Source organism: Petromyzon marinus, chromosome 75, assembly GCF_048934315.1.
Source record: "Petromyzon marinus isolate PM22_M1 ecotype Great Lakes invasive population chromosome 75, UKy_Petmar_22M1.pri1.0, whole genome shotgun sequence".
In the NCBI taxonomy this organism is placed as follows: domain Eukaryota; kingdom Metazoa; phylum Chordata; class Hyperoartia; order Petromyzontiformes; family Petromyzontidae; genus Petromyzon; species Petromyzon marinus.
The window spans coordinates 7,167,119-7,192,434 of NC_133741.1; the positions used below are offsets into that span (position 1 = coordinate 7,167,119).

Consider the following 25,316-nt stretch of genomic DNA (forward strand, 5'->3'; position numbering starts at 1 on the left):
TGTGGGTGAGGGAGTGGGTCAGTGGGTGGGTGAGTTGGTGAGTGGCACGGGCTAGAGAAGAGATGGAGCTGTAGGGTGAGTGAGTGAGTGGGTGAGTGAGTGAGTGGGTGAGTGGGTGGGTGAGTGGCACGGGCTAGAGAAGAGATGGAGTGATGTGGTACAGGAGGACGTGGAGCTGAGTGGACTTGCCGATGACTGGTACCAGCGGTGTCAAGATCGGCCTCTGTGGAGGAGGCTCGTGAAGGATGCTACTGGGCAGTTGGAGGCAGTCGCCCTCCAACAACAACGGAGGGCGGAGGAGCGACGCTCAGAACAACGAGCGGAGCGCCGGGTGGCTAAAGCACAGCAGGTTGGCACAGTAGGGGGCACAGGTGGTGCATCAGCCAGTCATCTCAGTCAGTCAAGCAATAGCACCTGCTGGGTCTGTCCCGTGACCTCCTCCTCCTGCACCTAGCCTGGCACAGGAGAGACAAAGACGGCCGGGGTGGACGTTGGTGGCGGCACTACCCCCAGCTGACGCCCCACGTGGCTCCCTCCCTTCCCTGGCCCCTCCCCTCCCTCTTCTCCCTCCCCCCTCCCTCCCCCCACTCTCCCCCCTCCCCTCTCTCCCCCCTCTCCCCCCCTCTCCCCCCCCTCCCTCCCCCCACTCTCCCCCCCCTCTCCCCCTCTCCCTCCCCCCTCTCTCTCCCCCCCCACCCTCCCCCCTCTCTCCCCCCACTCTCACCCCCCCTCCCCCCTCTCTCCCCCCCCCCTCCCCCCTCTCCCCCCTCTCCCCCCCTCTCCCCCCCCTCCCTCCCCCCACTCTCCCCCCCTCTCTCCCCCTCTCCCTCCCCCCCTCTCTCTCCCCCCCCACCCTCCCCCCTCTCTCCCCCCACTCTCACCCCCCCTCCCCCCTCTCTCCCCCTCCCCCCCCTCCCCCCCTCTCTCCCCCCTCCCACTCTCCCCCCTCCCTCCCCCCTCTCCCTCCCCCCTCTCCCCCATCCCACTCTCCTCCCCACTCTCCTCCCCCCTCTCCCCCCCCTCCCCCCTCTCCCCCCTCTCCCCCCTCTCCCCCCCTCCCCCCCTCCCCCCTCCCCCCTCTCCCCCCTCTCCCCCCTCCCCTCTCTCCCCCCCCTCCCCCCCTCTCCCCCCCTCCCCTGGCCCCCCCCCCGTGTCCGCCAGCCGCCTCCCGTCGGCAGCACCGCCATAGGTCCCAGGGTGCACCGCGAGACGTCCCAGGGTGCAGTGCGAGACGTCCCAGGGTGCACCGCGCACTGCGAGTCGCGGCTGAGAGGTCGCCATGACCCCCCCCGCCTCTCTCTCTCTCTCGCCCCTCCCTCTCTCCATCAGCATCATCTCCAGCACTATCATCAGCATCATCAGCACTATGATCGTCATCAGCAGCAGCATCATCATCAGCACTATCAGCATCATCAGCATCATCAGCACGATCATCAGCACTCATCAACATCATCAGCACGATCATCAGCATCATCATCAGCACTGTCATCAACATCATCAGCACGATCATCAGCATCATCATCAGCAGCACTATCATCAACATCATCAGCACTATCATCAACATCATCAGCACTATCAGCATCATCAGCAGCACTATCATCAGCATCATCAGCACCATCATCAGCATCATCATCAGCACTATCAGCATCATCATCAGCACTGTCAGCGTCAGCACGATCATCAGCAGCATCATCAGCACGACCATCAGCAGCATCATCAGCACTATCAACATCATCAGCAGCACTATCATCAGCATCATCAGCACTATGATCGTCATCAGCAGCATCATCATCAGCATCATCAACACGATCATCAGCATCACCATCAGCACTATGATCGTCATCATCGTCAGCACTATCAGCATCATCATCAGCACTATCATCAGCATCATCAGCACCATCATCAGCACTATGATCATCAGCAGCAGCATCATCCGTGACAGGAGTAGTTCCCGCAGAGCGACACTTGCGCATGAGAGGCTGCTCCTGATGCTGATGATAATACTGATGATAATACATCTGCTGATGATACATCTGATGATGATGCTACATCTGCTGCTGATGATGATAATACTTCTACTGCTGATGATGATGATACACCTGCTGATGATGCTACATCTGCTGCTGATGATAATACATCTGCTGATGATACATCTGATGATGATGCTACATCTGCTGCTGATGATAATACATCTGCTGATGATACATCTGATGATGATGCTACATCTGCTGCTGATGATAATACATCTGCTGATGATACATCTGATGATGCTACATCTGCTGCTGATGATAATACATCTGCTGATGATACATCTCATGATGATGATACATCTGCTGCTGATGATGATAATACTTCTACTGCTGCTGATGATGATACACCTGCTGATGATGCTACATCTGCTGCTGATGATAATACATCTGCTGATGATACATCTGATGATGATGATACATCTGCTGCTGATGATGATAATACTTCTACTGCTGATGATGATGATACACCTGCTGATGATGCTACATCTGCTGCTGATGATAATACATCTGCTGATGATGATAATACATCTACTGATGATACATCTGCTGCTGATGATAATACATCTGCTGATGATGATTATTATACTTCTACTGACGATACATCTGATGCTGATGATACATCTGGTGATGATGATGCTGCTGCTGATGATACATTTGCTGATGCTGCTGCTGATAATACATCTGCTGATGCTGCTGATGATCATACTGCTGCTGATGATAATACATCTGCTGATGCTGCTGATGATGATACTGCTGCTGATGATGATACACCTCCTGATGATGATACATCTGCTGATGCTGCTGATGATAATAATACATCTGCTGATGCTGCGCCTGCTCATGATGATACTGCTGCTGATGATGCTGCTGCTGATGATGCTGCTGTTGATGGTGTTGCTGATGATGATTCTGCTGATGCTTCTGCTGATGCTGATGATACATCTGCTGATGCTGCTGATGATGATACATCTGCTGATGATGATGCTGCTGATGATGATACATCTGATGATGATGTTGCTGATGATACATCTGCTGATGCTGCTGATGATACTTCTGCTGATGCTGATGATACATCTGCTGCTGATGATGCTTCTGCTGCTGATGATGATACATCTGATGATGATGATACATCTGCTGCTGATGATGATGCTTCTGCTGATGCTTCAGCTGATGGTGATGATGATGATACATCTGCTGCTGATGATGATACATCTGCTGCTGATGATGATGCTTCTGCTGCTGATGATGATACATCTGATGATGATGATGCTTCTGCTGATGCTGCTGCTGATGATACATCTGCTGCTGATGATAATAATGCTTCTGCTGATGCTGCTGATGATGATGATACATATGCTCATTGATGATGCTGCTGCTGATGAAACATCTGCTGCTGATGATACATCTGTGCTGATGGTACATCTGATGATGATGCTGCTGATGATGATACATCTGCTGATGATGATGATGCTTCTGCTGATGCTGCTGATGCTGATGATGCATCTGCTGATGATGATGCTGCTGCTGATGATGATACATCTGCTGCTGCTGATGATGATACATCTGCTGATGATGATGCTTCTGCTGATGCTGCTGATGATGCATCTGCTGATGATGATGCTGCTGCTGATGATGATACATCTGCTGCTGCTGATGATGATACATCTGCTGCTGATGATGATGATGCATCTGCTGATGCTGCTGCTGATGATGATGCTGGTGATGATGCTGCTGATGATGATGCATCGGCTGATGATGCTGATGATTATGCTGCTGATGATGCTGCTGTTGATGATGCATCTGCTGCTGATGATGCTGGTGATGATGCTGCTGCTGATGATGCATCTGCTGATGATGATGATGCATCTGTTGATGATGATGCTGATGATGATGCATCTGCTGATGATGATGCTGATGATGATGCATCTGCTGATGATGATGCTGATGATGATGCATCTGCTGATGCTGATGATGCTGATGATGATGATGCTGCTGATGCTGATGTTGATGATGCTGCTGCTGCTGATGATGCATCTGTTGATGATGATGCTGATGATGATGCATCTGCTGATGATGATGCTGATGATGATGCATCTGCTGATGATGCTGATGATGATGATGCTGATGATGCTGCTGATGCTGATGATGATGTTGATGATGCTGCTGCTGATGCTGATGATGATGCATCTGTTGATGATGATGCTGATGATGATGCATCTGCTGATGATGATGCTGATGATGATGCATCTGCTGATGCTGATGATGCTGATGATGATGATGCTGATGATGCTGCTGATGCTGATGATGATGTTGATGATGCTGCTGATGCTGATGCATCTGTTGATGATGATGCTGATGATGATGCATCTGTTGATGATGCTGATGATGATGCATCTGCTGATGCTGATGATGCTGATGATGATGATGCTGATGATGCTGCTGATGCTGATGATGATGTTGATGATGCTGCTGCTGATGCTGATGATGATGCATCTGTTGATGATGATGCTGATGATGATGCATCTGTTGATGATGATGCTGATGATGATGCATCTGCTGATGCTGATGATGCTGATGATGATGATGCTGATGATGCTGCTGATGCTGATGATGATGTTGATGATGCTGCTGCTGATGCTGATGATGATGCATCTGTTGATGATGATGCTGATGATGATGCATCTGTTGATGATGATGCTGATGATGATGCATCTGCTGATGCTGATGATGCTGATGATGATGATGATGCTGATGATGCTGCTGATGCTGATGATGATGTTGATGATGCTGCTGCTGATGCTGATGATGATGCATCTGTTGATGATGATGCTGATGATGCATCTGTTGATGATGATGCTGATGATGCATCTGTTGATGATGATGCTGATGATGATGCATCTGCTGATGCTGATGATGCTGATGATGATGATGCTGATGATGCTGCTGATGCTGATGATGATGTTGATGATGCTGCTGCTGATGCTGATGATGATGCATCTGTTGATGATGATGCTGATGATGATGCATCTGTTGATGATGATGCTGATGATGATGCATCTGCTGATGCTGATGATGCTGATGATGATGATGCTGATGAAGCTGCTGATGCTGATGATGATGTTGATGATGCTGCTGCTGATGCTGATGATGATGCATCTGTTGATGATGATGCTGATGATGCATCTGTTGATGATGATGCTGATGATGCATCTGTTGATGATGATGCTGATGATGATGCATCTGCTGATGCTGATGATGCTGATGATGATGATGCTGATGATGCTGCTGATGCTGATGATGATGTTGATGATGCTGCTGCTGCTGATGATGCATCTGTTGATGATGATGCTGATGATGATGCATCTGTTGATGATGATGCCGATGATGATGCATCTGCTGATGCTGATGATGCTGATGATGATGATGCTGCTGATGCTGATGATGATGTTGATGATGCTGCTGCTGATGCTGATGATGATGCATCTGTTGATGATGATGCCGATGATGATGCATCTGCTGATGCTGATGATGCTGATGATGATGATGCTGATGATGCTGCTGATGCTGATGATGATGTTGATGATGCTGCTGCTGATGATGATGCATCTGTTGATGATGATGCCGATGATGATGCATCTGCTGATGCTGATGATGCTGATGATGCTGATGATGCTGCTGATGCTGATGATGATGTTGATGATGCTGCTGCTGATGCTGATGATGATGCATCTGTTGATGATGATGCCGATGATGATGCATCTGCTGATGCTGATGATGCTGATGATGATGATGCTGATGATGCTGCTGATGCTGATGATGATGTTGATGATGCTGCTGCTGATGCTGATGATGATGCATCTGTTGATGATGATGCTGATGATGATGCATCTGTTGATGATGATGCTGATGATGATGCATCTGTTGATGATGATGCATCTGTTGATGATGATGCTGATGATGCTGCTGATGCTGATGATGATGTTGATGATGCTGCTGCTGATGATGATGCATCTGTTGATGATGATGCTGATGATGATGCATCTGTTGATGATGATGCTGATGATGATGCATCTGTTGATGATGATGCTGATGATGATGCATCTGCTGATGATGATGATGCTGATGATGCTGCTGATGCTGATGATGATGTTGATGATGCTGCTGCTGATGCTGATGATGATGCATCTGTTGATGATGATGCTGATGCATCTGTTGATGATGATGCTGATGATGATGATGCTGATGATGCTGCTGATGGTGATGATGATGCATCTGTTGATGATGCTGATGATGATGTTGATGATGCTGCTGCTGATGCTGATGATGATGCATCTGTTGATGATGATGCTGATGATGCATCTGTTGATGATGATGCTGATGATGATGATGCTGATGATGCTGCTGATTGTGATGATGATGCATCTGTTGATGATGATGCTGATGATGATGTTGATGATGCTGCTGCTGATGCTGATGATGATGCATCTGTTGATGATGATGCTGATGATGCATCTGTTGATGATGATGCTGATGATGATGATGCTGATGATGCTGCTGATGGTGATGATGATGCATCTGTTGATGATGATGCTGATGATGATGTTGATGATGCTGATGCTGATGATGATGCATCTGTTGATGATGATGCTGATGATGATGTTGATGATGCTGCTGCTGATGCTGATGATGATGCATCTGTTGATGATGATGCTGATGATGATGCATCTGTTGATGATGATGCTGATGATGATGCATCTGTTGATGATGATGCTGATGATGCATCTGTTGATGATGATGCTGATGCATCTGTTGATGATGATGCTGATGATGATGCAGAGTGAAAGTGTCCGCTCAGCTGACGCGTCGCGCGCTGCTGCCGCAGTGCCGCGTGCGCAGCGCCACTGCGCATGCGCGAATCGTCACAACCCCCCCGCCCCCACCTCCACCCCCACTGCATCTCAATCTCATCTGGATCGAATACAAAACTACAACTCACAGACTCACAACACAGAGACTCACAGACTCACATAGAGACCCACAGACTCACATAGAGACCCACAGACTCACATAGAGACCCACAGACTCAGCACACAGAGACCCACAGACTCACATAGAGACCCACAGACTCACATAGAGACCCACAGACTCACCACACAGAGACCCACAGACTCACCACACAGAGACCCACAGACTCACCACACAGAGACCCACAGACTCACCACACAGAGACCCACAGACTCACATAGAGACCCACAGACTCACCACACAGAGACCCACAGACTCACCACACAGAGACCCACAGACTCACCACACAGAGACCCACAGACTCACCAAACAGAGACCCACAGACTCACCACACAGAGACCCACAGACTCACATAGAGACCCACAGACTCACCACACAGAGACCCACAGACTCACCACACAGAGACCCACAGACTCACATAGAGACCCACAGACTCACCAAACAGAGACCCACAGACTCACCACACAGAGATCCACAGACTCACATAGAGACCCACAGACTCACCACACAGAGACCCACAGACTCACCACACAGAGACCCACAGACTCACCACATAGAGACCCACAGACTCACCACACAGAGACCCACAGACTCACCAAACAGAGACCCACAGACTCACAAAGAGACCCACAGACTCAACAAACAGAGACCCACAGACTCACCACACAGAGACCCACAGACTCACATAGAGACCCACAGACTCACCACACAGAGACTCACAGACTCACCACACAGAGACCCACAGACTAATCACACAGAGACCCACAGACTCACCACACAGAGACCCACAGACTCACAACACAGAAGCCCACAGACTCACAAAGAGACCCACAGACTCAGCACACAGAGACCCACAGACTCACCACACACAGAGACCCACAGACTCACATAGAGACCCACAGACTCAGCACACAGAGATCCACAGACTCACATAGAGACCCACAGACTCACCACACAGAGACCCACAGACTCACATAGAGACCCACAGACTCACATAGAGACCCACAGATTCACATAGAGACCCACAGACTCACCACACAGAGACCCACAGACTCACATAGAGACCCACAGACTCACCACACAGAGACCCACAGACTCACATAGAGACCCACAGACTCACAAAGAGACCCACAGACTCACCACACAGAGACCCACAGACTCACCACACAGAGACCCACAGACTCACATAGAGACCCACAGACTTACCACACAGAAACCCACAGACTCACCACACAGAGACCTACAGACTCACCACACAGAGACCCACAGACTCACATAGAGACCCACAAACTCACCACACAGAGACCCACAGACTCACCACACAGAGACCCACAGACTCACCACACAGAGACCCACAGACTCACATAGAGACCGACAGACTCACCAAACAGAGACCCACAGACTCACCACACAGAGATTCACAGACTCACATAGAGACCCACAGACTCACCACACAGAGACCCACAGACTCACCACACAGAGACCCACAGACTCACCAAACAGAGACCCACAGACTCACAAAGAGACCCACAGACTCAACAAACAGAGACCCACAGACTCACCACACAGTGACCCACAGACTCACATAGAGACCCACAGACTCACCACACAGAGACCCACAAACTCACCACACAGAGACCCACAGACTCACATAGAGACCCATAGACTCACCACACAGAGACCCACAGACTCACCACACAGAGACCCACAGACTCACCACACAGAGACCCACATACTCACAACACAGAGACTCACAGACTAACTCACATAGAGACCCACAGACTCACCACACAGAGACCCACAGACTCACCACACAGAGACTCACATACTTACATAGAGACCCACAGACTCACCACACAGAGACCCACAGACTCACCACACAGAGACCCACAGACTCACCACACAGAGACTCATAGACTCACATAGAGACCCACAGGCTCACATAGAGACCCACAGACTCACCACACAGAGACACACAGACTCACCACATAGAGACCCACAGACTCACCACACAGAGACCCACAGACTCACCACACAGAGACCCACAGACTCACCACACAGAGACCCACAGACTCACCACACAGACTCACCACACAGAGACCCACAGACTCACCACGCAGAGACCCACAGACTCACCACACAGAGACTCACAGACTCACATAGAGACCCACAGACTCACCACACAGAGACCCACAGACTCACCACACAGAGACCCACAGACTCACCACGCAGAGACTCACAGACTCACATAGAGACCCACAGACTCACCACACAGAGACCCACAGATTCACCACACAGAGACCCACAGACACACCACACAGAGACTCACAGACTCACCACACAGAGACCCACAGACTCACACAGAGATCCACAGACTCACCACACAGAGACCCACAGACTCATCACACAGAGACCCACAGACTCACCACACAGAGACCCACAGACTCACCACACAGAGACCTACAGACTCACATAGAGACCCACAGACTCACACAGAGACCCACAGACTCACACAGAGACCCACAGACTCACCACACAGAGACCCACAGACTCACCTCACAGAGACTCACAGACTCACATAGAGACCCACAGACTCACATAGAGACCCACAGACTCACCACACAGAGACCCACAGACTCACCACACAGAGACCCACAAACTCACCACACAGAGACCCACAGACACACCACACAGAGACCCACAGACTCACAACACAGAGACTCACAGACTCACATAGAGACCCACAGACTCACCACACAGAGACCCACAGACTCACCACACAGAGACCCACAGACACACCACACAGAGACTCACACACTCACCACACAGAGACCCACAGACTCACACAGAGATCCACAGACTCACCACACAGAGACCCACAGACTCATCACACAGAGACCCACAGACTCACCACACAGAGACCCACAGACTCACCACACAGAGACCTACAGACTCACATAGAGACCCACAGACTCACACAGAGACCCACAAACTCACCACACAGAGACCCACAGACTCACCTCACAGAGACTCACATAGAGACCCACAGACTCACATAGAGACCCACAGACTCACCACACAGAGACCCACAGACTCACCACACAAAGACCCACAGACTCATCACACAGAGACCCACAGACTCACCACACAGAGACCCACAGACTCACCACACAGAGACTCACAGACTCACATAGAGACCCACAGACTCACCACACAGAAACCCACAGACTCACAACACAGAGACTCACAGACTCACATAGAGACCCACAGACTCACATAGAGACCCACAGACTCACCACACAGAGACCCACAGACTCACCACACAGAGACCCACAGACTCACCACACAGAGACTCACAGACTCACACAGACACCCACAGACTCACCACACAGAGACCCACAGACTCACCACACAGAGACCCACAGACACACCACACAGAGACTCACAGACTCACCACACAGAGACCCACAGACTCACCACACACAGACCCACAGACTCACCACACAGAGACCCACAGACTCACCACACAGAGACCCACAGACTCACCACACAGAGACCCACAGACTCACCACACAGAGACTTACAGACTCACCACACAGAAACCCACAGACTCACCACACAGAGACCCACAGACTCACCACACAGAGACTCACAGACTCACCACACAGACACCCACAGACTCACCACACAGAGACCCACAGACTCACCACACAGAGACCCACAGACTCACCACACAGACACCCACAGACTCACCACACAGACACCCACAGAATCACCACACAGAGACCCAAAGACTCACCACACAGAGACTCACAGACTCACCACACAGACACCCACAGACTCACCACACAGAGACCCACAGACTCACCACACAGAGACCCACAGACTCACCACACATAGACCCACACACTCACCACATAGAGACCCACAGACTCTCCACACAGAGACACACAGACTCACCACACAGATACCCACACACTCACCACACAGAGACCCACAGACTCACCACACAGAGACTCACAGACTCACCACACAGAGACCCAAAGACTCACCACACAGACACCCACAGACTCACCACACAGACACCCACAGACTCACCACACAGAGACCCACAGACTCACCACACAGAGACCCACAGACTCACCACACAGAGAGCCACGACCTCCTGCATACCAGGCGTGGTAGTTAACATCTCATCAGGGTCAGGATCGACCCCACGACCTATTGTGTACCAGGCGAGGTAGTTAACATCTCATCAGAGTCTGGGATCGAACCCACGACCTCCTGTGTACCAAGCGAGGTAGTTAACATCTCATCAAGGTTGGAATCGAACCCACGACCTCCTGCATACCAGGCGAGGTAGTTAACATTTCGTTAGTGTCGGGATCGAACCCACCACCTCCTGTATACCAGGCGAGGTAGTTAACATCTCATCAAGGTTGGGATCGAACCCAGGACCTCCTGTACACCAGGCGAGGTAGTTAACATCTCATCAAGGTTGGGATCGAACCCACGACCTCCTGTACACCAGGCGAGGTAGTTAACATCTCATCAGGGTTGGGATCGAACCCACGACATCCTGTGTACCAGGCGAGGTAGTTAACATCTCATCAGGGTCAGGATCGATCCCACGACCTCCTGTACACCAGGCGAACGTAGTTAACATCTCATCAAGGTTGGGATCGAACCCACGACCTCCTATGTACCAGGCGAGGTAGTTAACATCTCATCAGGGTCAGGGTTGATCCCACGACCTCCTGTGTACCGGCGAGATAGTTAACATCTCATCAGGGTCATGGTTGAACCCACGACCTCCTGTCTACCAGGCGAGGTAGTTAACATCTCGTCAGGGTCAAGGTTGAACCCACGACCTCCTGTGTACCAGGCGAGGTAGTCAACATCTCATAAGGGTCAGGGTTGAACCCACGACCTCCTGTGTACCAGGCGAGGTCGCTAACATCTCATTAGGGTCAGGGTTGAACCCACGACCTCCTGTGTACCAGGCGAGGTAGTTAACATCTCATCAGGGTTGGGATCAAACCCACGACCTCTATGCCTGGCAAGGTAGTTATCATCTCTTTAGGTTCGGGATCGAACCCACCACCTCCTATGTACCAGGCGAGGTAGTTAACATCTCGTCAGGGTCGGGATCGAACCCACGACCTCCTGTGCACCAGGCGAGGTAGTTAACATCTCATTAGGGTCATGGTTGAACCCATGACCTCCTGTGTACCAGGCGAGGTAGTCAACATCTCAACAGGGTCAGGATTGAACCCACGACCTCCTGTGTACCAGGCGAGGTAGTTAACATCTCATTAGCGTCATGGTTGAACCCACGACCTCCTGTACACGAGGCGAGGTAGTTAACATCTCATCAGGGTCAGGGTTGAACCCACGACCTCCTGTGTACCAGGCGAGGTAGTTAACATCTCATTAGGGTCATGGTTGAACCCACGACCTCCTGTACACCAAGCGAGGTAGTTAACATCTCATCAAGGTTGGAATCGATCTCACGATCTCCTGCATACCAGGCGAGGTAGTTAACATCTCATTAGGGTCATGGTTGAACCCATGACCTCCTGTGTACCAGGCGAGGTAGTCAACATCTCAACAGGGTCAGGATTGAACCCACGACCTCTTGTGTACCAGGCGAGGAAGTTAACATCTCATTAGCGTCATGGTTGAACCCACGACCTCCTGTACACGAGGCGAGGTAGTTAACATCTCATCAGGGTCAGGGTTGAACCCACGACCTCCTGTGTACCAGGCGAGGTAGTTAACATCTCATCAGGGTCAGCATCGATCCCACGACCTCCTGTACACCAGGCGAGGTAGTCAATATCTCATCAGGGTCAGGGTTGAACCCACGACCTCCTGTGTACCAGGCGAGGTAGTTAACATCTCATTAGGGTCATGGTTGAACCCACGACCTCCTGTGTACCAGGCGAGGTAGTTAACATCTCATTAGGGTCATGGTTGAACCCACGACCTCCTGTGTACCAGGCGAGGTAGTTAACATCTCATCAGGGTCAGGATTGAACCCACGACCTCCTGTACACCAGGCGAGGTAGTTAACATCTCATCAGGGTTGGGATCAAACCCACGACCTCTATACCTGGCAAGGTAGTTATCATCTCATTAGGGTTGGGTTCGACCCCACGACCTCCTGCCTACCAGGCGAGGTAGTTAACATCTCATCAGGGTTGAGATCGAACCCCCGACCTCCTGTATACCAGGCGTGGTAGTTAACATCTCATCAAGGTTGGAATCGATCTCACGACCTCCTGCATACCAGGCGAGGTAGTTAACATCTCGTTAGGGTCGGGATCGAACCCACCACCTCCAATGTACCAGGCGAGGTAGTTAACATCTCATCAAGGTTGGGATCGAACCCACGACCTCCTGTGTACAAGGCGAGGTAGTTAACATCTCGTCAGGGTCGGGATCGAACCCACGACCTCCTGTGCACCCGGCGAGGTAGTTAACATCTCATCAGGGTTGAGATCGAACCCCCGACCTCCTGTATACCAGGCGAGGTAGTCAACATCTCAACAGGGTCAGAATTGAACCCACGACCTCCTGTGTACCAGGCGAGGTAGTTAACATCTCATCAGGGTCAGGCATAAACCCACGACGTCCTGTGTACCAGGCGAGGTAGTTAACATCTCATTAGGGTCATGGTTGAACCCACGACCTCCTGTGTACCAGGCGAGGTAGTCAACATCTCATCAGGGTCAGGATTGAACCCACGACCTCCTGTGCACCAGGTGAGGTAGCTAACATCTCATCAGAGTCCGGGATCGAACCCACGACCTCCTGTGTACCAGGCGAGGTAGTTAACATCTCATCAAGGTTGGAATCGATCTCACGACCTGCTGCATACGAGGTGAGGTAGTTAACATCTCATCAGGGTCCGAGATCGAACCCACGACCTCATGTGTACCAGGCGAGGTAGTTAACATCTCATCAGGGTTAGGGTTGAACCCACGACCTCCTGTGTACCAGGCGAGGTAGTTAACATCTCATTAGGGTTGGGATCGAACCCACGACCTCCTGCCTACCAGGCGAGGTAGTTAACATCTCATCAGGGTTGGTATTGAACCCCCGACCTCCTGTACACGAGGCGTGGTAGTTAACATCTCATCAGGGTCAGGATCGAACCCACGACCTCCTGTACACCAAGCGAGGTAGTTAACATCTCATTAAGGTTGGAATCGATCTCACGACCTCCTGCTTACCAGGCGAGGTAGTTAACATCTCGTTAGGGTCGGGATCGAACCCACCACCTCCTATGTACCAGGCGAGGTAGTTAACATTTCATCAAGGTTGGGATCGAACCCACGACCTCCTGTGTACCAGGCGAGGTAGTTAACATCTCGTCAGGGTCGGGATCGAACCCACGACCTCCTGTGCACCAGGCGAGGTAGTTGACATCTCATTAGGGTCATTGTTGAACCCATGACCTCCTGTGTACCAGGCGAGGTAGTCAACATCTCATCAGGGTCAGGGTTGAACCCACGACGTCCTGTGTACCAGGCGAGGTAGTTAACATCTCATTAGGGTCATGGTTGAACCCACGACCTCCTTTGTACCAGGCGAGGTAGTCAACATCTCATCAGGGTCAGGATTGAACCCACGACCTCCTGTGCACCAGGTGAGGTAGCTAACATCTCATCAGAGTCCGGGATCGAACCCACGACCTCCTGTGTACCAGGCGAGGTAGTTAACATCTCATCAAGGTTGGAATCGATCTCACGACCTCCTGCATACCAGGCGAGGTAGTTAACATCTCATCAGGGTCCGAGATCGAACCCACGACCTCCTGTGTACCAGGCGAGGTAGTTAACATCTCATCAAGGTTGGGATCGATCCCACGACCCCCTGTGTGTACCAGGCGAGGTAGTTAACATCTCGTTAGGGTCGGGATCGAACCCACGACCTCCGATGTACCAGGCGAGGTAGTTAACATCTCATCAAGGTTGGGATCGAACCCACGACGTCCTGTGTACCAGGCGAGGTAGTTAACATCTCGTTAGGGTCATGGTTGAACCCACGACCTCCTGTGTACCAGGCGAGGTAGTCAACATCTCATCACGGTCAGGATTGAACCCACGACATCCTGTACACCAGGCGAGGTAGTTAACATCTAATCAGGGTCAGAATTGAACCCACGACCTCCTGTGTACCAGGCGAGGTATCTAACATCTCATCAGGGTCAGGGTTGAACCCACGACCCCCTGTGTACCAGGCGAGGTAATTAACATCTCGTCAGGGTCAGGATTGAACCCACGACCTCCTGCGTACCAGGCGAGGTAGTTAACATCTCATCAAGTTTGGGATCGAACCCACGACCTCCTGCGTACCGGGCGAGGTAGTTAACATCTCATCAGGGTTTAGATCGAACCCACGACCTCTTTTGTACCAGGCGAGGTAGTTAACATCTCATCAGGGTCAGGATTGAACCCACGACCTCCTGCGTACCGGGCGAGGTAGTTAACATCTCATCAGGGTCAGGATTGAACCCACGACCTCTTGTACACGTGGCGAGGTAGTTAACATCTCCTAGCCCCTCCCCCTTCATCTAGGGGGCGGGGCCTCAGCGCTGCAGGGGGCGGGGGCCGACGTTGCGGCCTCGCTTCTGATTGACTGAGACGAGACCTAGAGGGGGAGGGGGGGCGGGGGCTAGGTTTGTTGCACTCGCCTCTGATTGGTCAAATTCAGCTGGGAGGGGGCGTGGTGGGAAGATCTAAGGGGCGGGGGGAGTTGCGATGGGGGGGGGAGTGGTGGTGCAGTGGTTAGCGCACTGTGTGTGTTTGGGGAGCGGTGGTGCAGTGGTTAGCGCACTGTGTGTGTGGGGAGCGGTGGTGCAGTGGTTAGCGCACTGCGTGTGAGTGGGGAGCGGTGGTTCAGTGGTTAGCGCGCTGTGTGTGCGGGGAGCGGTGGTGCAGTGGTTAGAGCACTGTGTGTGTGTGGAGCGGTGGTGCAGTGGTTAGCGCACTGTGTGTGTGTGGGGAGCGGTGGTGCAGTGGTTAGCACACTGTGTGTGGGGAGCGGTGGTGCAGTGGTTAGGGCATTGTGAGTGGAGAGTGGTGGAGCGGTGGTGCAGTGGTTAGCGCACTGTGAGTGTGTGAGGAGCGGTGGTGCAGTGGTTAGCGCACTGTGTGTGTGAGTGGGGAGTTGTGGTGCAGTGGTTAGCACACTGTGTGTGGGGAGCGGTGGTGCAGTGGTTGGCGCACTGTGTGTGTCCTGCTTTAACTACGAACAGCACTTGTCCCTACAGCCATGTGTGTGTGGGCTACCTGGGAGAGCTTTACCTGTGTCTGTGTGAGTGGGTGTGTGAGTGCATGGTTGAGTGTGTTCGTGCGTTGGTGAGTGGTTGGGTAGGTGAGTGGGTGGGTGGAGGAGTGAGTGAGTTGGGTGGGTGGAGGAGTGAGTGAGTTGGGTGGGTGGATGAGTGAGTGGGTAGGTGGGTGGGTGGGTGTGTGTGAGTGGATGGTTGAGTTTGTTCGTGAGTTGGTGAGTGGGTGAGTGAGTGAGTGGGTGGAGGAGTGAGTGAGTTGGGTGGGTGGATGAGTGAGTGGGTAGGTGGGTGGGTGGGTGTGTGAGTGGATGGTTGAGTTTGTTCGTGAGTTGGTGAGTGGGTGAGTGAGTGAGTGGGTAGAGGAGTGAGTGAGTTGGGTGGGTGGATGAGTGAGTGTGTAGGTGGTTGGGTGGGTGTGTGAGTGGATGGTTGAGTTTGTTCGTGAGTTGGTGAGTGGGTGAGTGAGTGAGTGGGTAGAGGAGTGAGTGAGTTGGGTGGGTGGATGAGTGAGTGGGTAGGTGGGTGGGTGGGTGAGTGAGTGGGTGGGTGGATCAGTGGGTGGATGCGTGGGTGGGTCAACGTGAGTGCGTGTCTGGGGAGACAAAGGCGGCCGGACGAACCTGGTGGTGGTGTCCACCAACCCTCACCTGCACTTAGCCCTCATAGCCTGCTAGAGGCTACCCGGGGATTATTTGGTGTGGACTCGTCTATTGTGGTGCGGTTTGAAGAGGGGGGTTTTGTTGGTTGGGGAGGTCCATCCAACAAAGGGGGTGGCGGTGTGAGGTTGTTGGGGGAGGGGGTGGGGTGACGCAGCGTGGCTTGTGGGGGAGGGGAGCAGCCGTGGGAGATTCCATTTCTCTACGCGGTGGGGGGGGGGGGTGAACGGAATGATGATGATGATGCTGAAACTGATGTTGCTGATGATGATGTTGCTGATTGTGGTGATGTGACTGATGACGATGTTCGTGACGATCCTGATGACCCATCCACTCACCCATCCACTGCTCACCCATCCACTCACCCATCCGCTCACTCACCTATCCACTCACCCATCCACTCGCCCATCCATCCACCCACTCACCCATCCACTGCTCACCCATCCACTCGCCCATCCACTCACTCACCTATCCACTCACTCATCCACTCACCCATCCGCTCACCCACCTATCTACTCACCCATCCACTAACCCATCCACTCACCCATCCGCTCACCCATCTATCCACTCACCCATCCACTCACCCATCCACTCACTCACCCATCCACTCGCCCATCCACTCACTCACCCATCCACTCACCCATCCACTCACCCATCCGCTCACCCACCCATCCACTCACCCATCCGCTCACCCATCCACTCACCCATCCACTCACTCATCCATCCACTCACCCATCCACTCACTCACCCATCCATCCACTCATCCATCCATTCACCCATCCACTCACTCACCCATCCATCCACTCATCCATCCATTCACCCATCCACCCACTCACCGATCCACTCACCCATCCACTCTTCCATCCAATCACCCATCCACTCACTCACCCATCCATTCACTCACCCATTCACTCACCCATCGACTCACTCACCCATTCACTCACCCATCCACTTTCCCATCCACTCTCCCATCCACTCACTCACCCATCCATCCACTCATCCATCCATCCACTCACTCATCCATTCACTCATCCACTCATTCACTCACCCATCCGCTCACCCATCCACTCTCCCATCCACTCACTCACCCATTCACTCACCCATCCACTCACTCATCCACTCACTCACTCATCCACTCACTCAACCATCCACTCACCCATCCACTCACTCAGCCATTCACTCACCCATCCACTCACTCATCCACTCACTCACTCATCCACTCACTCAACCATCCACTCACCCATCCACTCACTCACCCCTTCACTCACCCATCCACTCTCCCATCCAATCACCCATCCAATCACTCATCCACTCACCCATCCACTCACTCACTCATTCACTCACTCACCCATCCACTCACCCATCCACTCACTCACTCACCCATTCACTCACCCATCCACTCTCCCATCCACTCACCCATCCAATCACTCACCCATTCACTCACCCATCCACTCACTCATCCACTCACTCACCCATCCACTCACCCATCCACTCACTCACTCACCCATTCATTCACCCATCCACACTCCCATCCAATCACCCATCTACTCACTCGCCCATACACCCTCACCCACCCACACGCGTTACGCTCCCATCTCCTTCAGCAGTGAGTGCTGTTTGTGACTGGCCGCTTTTCCTCTCTTGAACACCGGGGACCTTTGTTGCGAAGGGGGCGGTGCCTGTTATGCTAATAACCCCCCCCCACAGGTGGCGGGGCTTCTGCAGTGGGCGTGGCTGCCGATATCCAAATTAACAGCGACGTTTGGGGTGTGGCTTGACATGCAAATCGTTTGTATTTACATGAGGCACACGGATGAGCGTGGCCGTGGGTGGGGGGCATGGTGGGGGGGGGGGCTGGTAGGGGGGGCTGGTGAGGCGTGGGAGGGGCTTGTTATTATAATTAGGACGGTCAATATAAAACGCGGGGTGTGACCTAGTATTATAATCAGGGGGCGTGGTTTGTTACAATTAGGGGCGTGGTTTATTATAATCGGCGTACTCTTCCAGTCTCCTTAATTCCCATAATCAACATTCTTCCAGATATGGGGGGCAAAGACACCCCTACCCACCCCTTCGGCCAACCCATCCACTCACTCACCCATCCACTCACTCACCCATCCATTCACTCACCCATCCACTCACTCACCCATCCACTCAACCATCCACTCAATCATCCACTCACCCACCCATCCACTCACTCACCCATCCACTCACCCACCCATCCACTCACTTACCCATCTACTCACTCACCCATCCACTCAACCATCCACTCAACCATCCACTCACCCACCCATCCACTCACTCACCCATCCACTCACCCACCCATCCACTCACTTACCCATCTACTCACTCACCCATCCACTCAACTATCCACTCAACCATCCACTCACCCACCCATCCACTCACTCACCCATCCACTCACCCACCCATCCACTCACTTACCCATCTACTCACTCACCCATCCACTCAACCATCCACTCAACCATCCACTCACCCACCCATCCACTCACTCACCCATCCACTCACCCACCCATCCACTCACTTACCCATCTACTCACTCACCCATCCACTCAACCATCCACTCAACCATCCACTCACCCACCCATCCACTCACTCACCCATCCACTCACCCACCCATCCACTCACTTACCCATCTACTCACTCACCCATCCACTCAACCATCCACTCAACCATCCACTCACCCACCCATCCACTCACTTACCCATCTACTCACTCACCCATCCACTCAACCATCCACTCAACCATCCACTCACCCACCCATCCACTCACCCACCCATCCACTCACCCATCCTTCGTAGTAGGCGTGGCCTCTATAATTTTTGTACGTAAATCGAGGCGTGGCCTCTATGAACATTAACATAAAGAGAGACATGACCTCTGTCGTAACATTAACATAATTAGAGGCGTGGCGTCTAGCACATAATTTACATAAAATAGAGGCATGGCTCCGCATTCAGATATACTCGGGGGCCTTGTCATTGGCTCACAACGGCGCGTGGGCGTGGTTTCTTATGATAATGAGATGGGGGTGAGAGGGGGCGGGGTAATGGGGGAAGGGGGGGGGCGTATATTGAGAGATAGGAGTGGGTGGGGGGGTTAGGGGGAAGGGCGGAGGTTGGGCAGTAAGAGGGGGGCAATGTGGGGAGGGGGCGGGGCAGTGGGATGGGGTGGGCGGGGGGAGAGGGGGAAGCATGGGGGAGGGGCAGTGAGATGGGGTGGGGGGGGAAGCATGGGGGAGGGGCAGTGAGATGGGGTGGGGGGGGAGAAGGGGCGGGGCAGTGAGATGGGGGGGGGGCAGTGAGATGGGGGGGAGGGGCGGGGCAGTGAGATCGGGTGGGGGGAAAGGGGGGGGCGAGAGGGGAAGGGTGGGGGCGGGGCAGTGAGATGGGGAGTGGGCGGGGCAGTGAGATGGGGTGGGGCAATTAGAGGTGGAGTGGGCGGGGCAGTGAGATGGGGTGGGGCAATTAGAGGTGGAGTGGGCGGGGCAGTGAGATGGGGATGGGGCAATTAGAGGGGGGAGTGGGCGGGGCAGTGGGATGGGAGGAGAGAGAAAAAAAAGGGGCGGGGCTAGAGCCGATATCGTCACCGCCCCCCCAGCGCGCGCGCTCATAAAAAGCGCGGGAATCCGCACTCCCCCCCCACCACCACCACTACCGCCGCGTTGAGCTGAGCCAACCCCCCCCCCACCACCACCACCACTTCCCCCCACCAACCACGACTCCCCCCCCCACCCCACCCACCACAGCCACCCACCCACCACCTCCGCCTCGCGATTGACGTCGCCGTTAAATTCTGAGGGCACGGGCGGAGCGGGAGGAGACGAGCGGCCGCCGGAGGAGGCTGAGGAGGAGGAGGAGGCTGCTGCTGCTGCTGGAGGTGCCAGGGGTAGGTGCAGGGGGTAGGTGCAGGGGGTAGGTGTGAGGGGGTAGGTGTGAGGGGGGTAGGTGTGAGGGGGTAGGTGCAGGGGGTAGGTGTGAGGGGGTAGGTGTGAGGGGGTAGGTGTGAGGGGGTAGGTGTGGGGGGGTAGGTGTGAGGGGGTAGGTGTGAGGGGTAGGTGCAGGGGGTAGGTGTGAGGGGGTAGGTGTGAGGGGGTAGGTGTGAGGGGGGTAGGTGTGAGGGGGGTAGGTGTGAGGGGGTAGGTGTGAGGGGGGTAGGTGTGAGGGGGTAGGTGTGAGGGGGTAGGTGTGAGGGGGTAGGTGTGAGGGGGTAGGTGTGAGGGGGGTAGGTGTGAGGGGGTAGGTGTGAGGGGGTAGGTGTGAGGGGGTAGGTGTGAGGGGGTAGGTGTGAGGGGGGTAGGTGTGAGGGGTAGGTGCAGGGGGTAGGTGTGAGGGGGTAGGTGTGAGGGGGTAGGTGTGAGGGGGTAGGTGTGGGGGGGTAGGTGTGAGGGGGTAGGTGTGAGGGGTAGGTGCAGGGGGTAGGTGTGAGGGGGTAGGTGTGAGGGGGTAGGTGTGAGGGGGGTAGGTGTGAGGGGGGTAGGTGTGAGGGGGTAGGTGTGAGGGGGGTAGGTGTGAGGGGGTAGGTGTGAGGGGGTAGGTGTGAGGGGGTAGGTGTGAGGGGGTAGGTGTGAGGGGGGTAGGTGTGAGGGGGTAGGTGTGAGGGGGTAGGTGTGAGGGGGTAGGTGTGAGGGGGTAGGTGTGAGGGGGGTAGGTGTGAGGGGGTAGGTGTGAGGGGGTAGGTGTGAGGGGGGTAGGTGTGAGGGGGGTAGGTGTGAGGGGGTAGGTGTGAGGGGGTAGGTGCAGGGGGTAGGTGTGAGGGGGTAGGTGTGAGGGGGTAGGTGTGAGGGGGGTAGGTGTGAGGGGGTAGGTGTGAGGGGGTAGGTGTGAGGGGGTAGGTGTGAGGGGGTAGGTGTGAGGGGGTAGGTGTTAGGGGGTAGGTGTTAGGGGGTAGGTGTGAGGGGGTAGGTGTGAGGGGGGTAGGTGTGAGGGGGTAGGTGTTAGGGGGTAGGTGTTAGGGGGTAGGTGTGAGGGGGTAGGTGTGAGGGGGGTAGGTGTGAGGGGGTAGGTGTGAGGGGGTAGGTGTTAGGGGGTAGGTGTTAGGGGGTAGGTGTTAGGGGGTAGGTGTGAGGGGGTAGGTGTGAGGGGGTAGGTGTTAGGGGGTAGGTGTGAGGGGGTAGGTGTTAGGGGGTAGGTGTTAGGGGGTAGGTGTGAGGGGGTAGGTGTGAGGGGGGTAGGTGTGAGGGGGTAGGTGTTAGGGGGTAGGTGTTAGGGGGTAGGTGTGAGGGGGTAGGTGTGAGGGGGTAGGTGTGAGGGGGGTAGGTGTGAGGGGGTAGGTGTGAGGGGGTAGGTGCAGGGGGTAGGTGTGAGGGGGGTAGGTGTGAGGGGGTAGGTGTGAGGGGGGTAGGTGTGAGGGGGGTAGGTGTGAGGGGGTAGGTGTGAGGGGGGTAGGTGTGAGGGGGTAGGTGTGAGGGGGGTAGGTGTGAGGGGGGTAGGTGTGAGGGGGGTAGGTGTGAGGGGGTAGGTGTGAGGGGGTAGGTGTGAGGGGGGTAGGTGTGAGGGGGTAGGTGTGAGGGGTAGGTGTGAGGGGGGTAGGTGTGAGGGGGGTAGGTGTGAGGGGGGTAGGTGTGAGGGGGGTAGGTGTGAGGGGGTAGGTGTGAGGGGGGTAGGTGTGAGGGGGTAGGTGTGAGGGGTAGGTGTGAGGGGGGTAGGTGTGAGGGGGGTAGGTGTGAGGGGGTAGGTGTGAGGGGGGTAGGTGTGAGGGGGGTAGGTGTGAGGGGGGTAGGTGTGAGGGGGGTAGGTGTGAGGGGGTAGGTGTGAGGGGGGTAGGTGTGAGGGGGTAGGTGTGAGGGGGTAGGTGTGAGGGGGGTAGGTGTGAGGGGGGTAGGTGTGAGGGGGGTAGGTGTGAGGGGGTAGGTGTGAGGGGGGTAGGTGTGAGGGGGTAGGTGCAGGGGGTAGGTGTGAGGGGGTAGGTGTGAGGGGGGTAGGTGTGAGGGGGTAGGTGTGAGGGGGGTAGGTGTGAGAGGGGGTAGGTGTGAGGGGGTAGGTGCAGGGGGTAGGTGTGAGGGGGTAGGTGTGAGGGGGTAGGTGTGAGGGGGTAGGTGTGAGGGGGTAGGTGTGAGGGGGGTAGGTGTGAGGGGGGTAGGTGTGAGGGGGTAGGTGTGAGGGGGGTAGGTGTGAGGGGGTAGGTGCAGGGGGTAGGTGTGAGGGGGTTAGGTGTGAGGGGTAGGTGTGAGGGGTAGGTGTGAGGGGGGTAGGTGTGAGGGGGTAGGTGTGAGGGGGGTAGGTGTGAGGGGGGTAGGTGTGAGGGGGGTAGGTGTGAGGGGGTAGGTGCAGGGGGTAGGTGTGAGGGGGGTAGGTGTGAGGGGGTAGGTGCAGGGGGTAGGTGTGAGGGGGTTAGGTGCAGGGGGTAAGTGTGAGGGGGGTAGGTGTGAGGGGGGTAGGTGTGAGGGGGGTAGGTGTGAGGGGGGTAGGTGCAGGGGGTAGGTGTGAGGGGGGTAGGTGTGAGGGGGGTAGGTGTGAGGGGGGTAGGTGTGAGGGGGGTAGGTGCAGGGGGTAGGTGTGAGGGGGGTAGGTGCAGGGGGTAGGTGTGAGGGGGGTAGGTGTGAGGGGGTAGGTGCAGGGGGTAGGTGCAGGGGGTAGGTGTGAGGGGGGTAGGTGTGAGGGGGTAGGTGCAGGGGGTAGGTGTGAGGGGGGTAGGTGTGAGGGGGTAGGTGCAGGGGGTAGGTGTGAGGGGGGTAGGTGTGAGGGGGTAGGTGCAGGGGGTAGGTGTGAGGGGGTAGGTGTGAGGGGGGTAGGTGTGAGGGGGTAGGTGCAGGGGGTAGGTGTGAGGGGGGTAGGTGTGAGGGGGGTAGGTGTGAGGGGGTAGGTGTGAGGGGGTAGGTGTGAGGGGGGTAGGTGTGAGGGGGGTAGGTGTGAGGGGGTAGGTGCAGGGGGTAGGTGTGAGGGGTAGGTGCAGGGGGTAGGTGTGAGGGGTAGGTGCAGGGGGTAGGTGTGAGGGGGTTATGTGCAGGGGGTAGGTGCAGGGGGTAGGTGCAGGGGGTAGGTGTGAGGGGGTTAGGTGCAGGGGGTAGGTGCAGGGGGTAGGTGTGAGGGGGGTAGGTGTGAGGGGGGTAGGTGTGAGGGGGGTAGGTGCAGGGGGTAGGTGCAGGGGGTAGGTGTGAGGGGGTTAGGTGCAGGGGGTAGGTGTGAGGGGTAGGTGCAGGGGGTAGGTGTGAGGGGTAGGTGCAGGGGGTAGGTGTGAGGGGGTTAGGTGCAGGGGGTAGGTGCAGGGGGTAGGTGTGAGGGGGTTAGGTGCAGGGGGTAGGTGCAGGGGGTAGGTGCAGGGGGTAGGTGTGAGGGGGGTAGGTGTGAGGGGGTAGGTGCAGGGGGTAGGTGTGAGGGGGTTAGGTGCAGGGGGTAGGTGTGAGGGGTAGGTGCAGGGGGTAGGTGTGAGGGGTAGGTGCAGGGGGTAGGTGTGAGGGGGTTAGGTGCAGGGGGTAGGTGCAGGGGGTAGGTGTGAGGGGGTTAGGTGCAGGGGGTAGGTGCAGGGGGTAGGTGCAGGGGGTAGGTGCAGGGGGTAGGCGTGAGGGGGGTAGGTGCAGGGGGTAGGTGTGAGGGGGGTAGGTGCAGGGGGTAGGTGCAGGGGGTAGGTGTGAGGGGTAGGTGCAGGGGGTAGGTGTGAGGGGGTTAGGTGCAGGGGGTAGGTGTGAGGGGGTTAGGTGTGAGGGGGGTAGGTGCAGGGGGTAGGTGCAGGGGGTAGGTGTGAGGGGGGTAGGTGTGAGGGGGTAGGTGTGAGGGGGTAGGTGTGAGGGGGGTAGGTGCAGGGGGTAGGTGCAGGGGGTAGGTGTGAGGGGGGTAGGTGGAGGGGGTAGGTGTGAGGGGTAGGTGCAGGGGGTAGGTGTGAGGGGTACGTGCAGGGGGTAGGTGTGAGGAGGTTAGGTGCAGGGGGTAGGTGCAGGGGGTAGGTGTGAGGGGGGTAGGTGTGAGGGGGTAGGTGTGAGGGGGTAGGTGTGAGGGGGGTAGGTGTGAGGGGGTAGGTGCAGGGGGTAGGTGTGAGGGGTAGGTGTGAGGGGTAGGTGTGAGGGGTAGGTGCAGGGGGTAGGTGCAGGGGGTAGGTGTGAGGGGGGTAGGTGTGAGGGGTAGGTGCAGGGGGTAGGTGTGAGGGGGGTAGGTGTGAGGGGTAGGTGTGAGGGGTAGGTGTGAGGGGGTAGGTGTGAGGGGGGGTTGGTGTGAGGGGGGGTAGGTGTGAGGGGGGGTAGGTGCAGGGGGTAGGTGTGAGGGGGTAGGTGTGAGGGGGTAAATGTGAGGGGGTAGGTGTGAGGGGGTAGGTGCAGGGGGTAGGTGCAGGGGGTAGGTGCAGGGGGTAGGT

General features: G+C 55.1%; 1 protein-coding gene and 1 long non-coding RNA gene across 2 annotated transcripts in view; one reads left to right on the forward strand and one right to left on the reverse strand.

Annotated features, from left to right (window-relative positions):
* LOC142907164 (uncharacterized) overlaps positions 1-25,316 on the forward strand; it is a 198,912-nt gene that overhangs the window by 51,378 nt on the left and 122,218 nt on the right. The gene's annotated exons all lie outside the window — the stretch shown is intronic.
* On the reverse strand, positions 7,054-12,593 carry LOC142907163 (uncharacterized). The gene is made up of 3 exons (XR_012930854.1): positions 10,099-12,593; positions 9,642-10,000; positions 7,054-9,515 (listed from the first exon to the last, which is right to left on the reverse strand). It is a non-coding gene; the product is annotated as an uncharacterized LOC142907163 (long non-coding RNA).